At 45.4% G+C, this 2,299-nt stretch overlaps 1 long non-coding RNA gene across 1 annotated transcript; it reads left to right on the forward strand.

The window, feature by feature from the left end:
* Positions 1 to 797: 797 nt before the first annotated feature.
* Positions 798 to 2,299, forward strand: LOC121142859. The gene is made up of 2 exons (XR_005879972.1): positions 798 to 1,030; positions 2,086 to 2,299. It is a non-coding gene; the product is annotated as an uncharacterized LOC121142859 (long non-coding RNA).

Consider the following 2,299-nt stretch of genomic DNA (forward strand, 5'->3'; position numbering starts at 1 on the left):
ACACACTCACATATACAGACACACACAGACATACATACACACACTACACACATACACACATATACAGACACACAATACACACATATACACTCACATATACAGACACACAATACACACATACACACTCACATATACAGACACACACAGACATACATACACACACTACACACATACACACTCACATATACAGACACACACAGACATACATACACACACTGCACACATACACACTCATATATGCAGACACACAATACACACATACACACTCACATATACAGACACACATACACACTCACATATACAGACACACTCACTCACACATTCATACACATACACACTCACAGACAAATGAGACACACAATACACACATATACACTCACATATACACAAACATACACAGAAACATACACACACAGACACACAGATACACACATTCACAACACATATACACTCACAACACTCACACACATATACACTTAGATATACACATAGACACACACACAGATACATACACCCACATACACACTCACATATACAATACACAGACACACACACACACACACACACACACACACACACAGAAGGAAGTACCAATCCAATGAGAAGACTTGCAGGTCCCACCAAGGATGCCAAAGAGAAGTGGATCAGCCTCTTCAGCCAGCTACCTCCTGCTCTGCTCCCGGGGGACAGTAACTCCAGATGCCGCTCTGCTGTGGAGTGGGCGGGGTCTGGGGAGCTCTGCTTGGTAAAACCAGGTCCTCCTTTCTGCTTCCCAGCATCTGTACCTAGTAGGGCAACAGTAATGTATGTTGGCAATGATCTGGCTTCATGGATTTGCCTGGACAAGCCTGCTAAACATCTTCATCGTAAAATTCTGACATTATAATTTTTCTTACCAGAGAGGCACTATTTCTGCTTGATGGTGAATGGCTGGTATGGAGGTAAACCTGCTCAGATACTTGTTGACACCTGCAACTGGGTCTTCCTTGATGTGGGAGACATGGCACGGATGCATGCAGACCCAAACAAGGTAGGTATCCAGGTGAGCGGTGGACGCAGTCTAGGTGTCTGAGGGAGGAGAGGGTTTAGAGATGATTATACGTGGCCAGAGACTCCAGCCTTTTGGATATTTCTTTAAAGTTTTCCTGCATCATGGCCGTGGCACCCCACGAGAGGAGGTGAAGGACACCTGTCCTGTTGTCTTGGAGGAGGATGCTGAGGGAGGGGGAGACATCAGAGTTGCAGAGCTGGGCTAGAGGGGTTCAGCTTCATTTTGGAGGCAAAAGGGAGTTTCAAAGATATATCGACGTGTGGGTTTGCTCTAGACATTGTGAATGATCAGGGATGAACATCCCCCAGTAGCTCAGTCGGGCATCAAAGACAAGGAAGCTTGACTGTTCAGATCCGAAGTGTCCACCTCACAGGCAAGCCCCCATCACAGCAACTGGTGACATCTATTTTCCCTTCCTCTCCCCTCGTCTGGGCTCCCACCGTCCACCTTTCCTTTGAACCTGCCTAGGAATGACTGGAAGCAGGGATGGCACTGCACATGTGGTCCCTGAGCTCCCAAAGAGCTGCCTCAGCTCTCAAAAGGGCTTATCTCTGAAACTTCTTGGAGCATGACTGGTATCTGAACCTTTTGGATCTGTAGTTCAACACCCACCCTTCAGAGAGGAGAAGCCCGAGGCCCAGAATGGCTAGGGGTTGTGCCCAGAGTGGTCACGAGTCAACAGACCCACGTCCTCTGACACCCTCCCCAAGGGTCTCCCCGATGGTCACTAAACCCTTCAGTCCACAGGTGGTGACATGTATAGGTGACACATCTGCTTTCTCGTGCAAGGACTTGACCTTTGCTCCTAAACACACTCTTCCTGGGTTACCACCCAGCTTCCCTTGTAGAAGTCTACTAACCAGGGGTAAACACGCTTCTCTGAATACCTGATGGGCTGTGAAGTGTGCCCAAAGCTCATAAAAAATGTAATTCAGGTCATAAATTTAATACAGCCTTGGTGAATGACTGTGCTAGCTCTATTTTTAATCGCTTAATTAGCAATGGTTTCATTTATAGTTTCTTTTTATTTAAAGGGTTTTAAAGAAGAATTCTCAAGATCCGTTGTCTTCGATGTCAAGAAACAAAAAAGCTATTCTGAACAATTGCCTTTCTCCAAATCCTATAGCAAAAATCTCACCTAGGATGAAGCCTGTGGTTATTTTAGATGGTTTATAAAAACTTATTGCTAAACTGAACAGCAGGGATTGCTTGAATTTAGGCTTTTAAAATAAAAGTTGTTTTAATGTG

The sequence above is a fragment of the Mesocricetus auratus genome, unplaced genomic scaffold, assembly GCF_017639785.1.
Source record: "Mesocricetus auratus isolate SY011 unplaced genomic scaffold, BCM_Maur_2.0 Super-Scaffold_100010, whole genome shotgun sequence".
NCBI classification, from domain to species: Eukaryota; Metazoa; Chordata; class Mammalia; order Rodentia; family Cricetidae; genus Mesocricetus; species Mesocricetus auratus.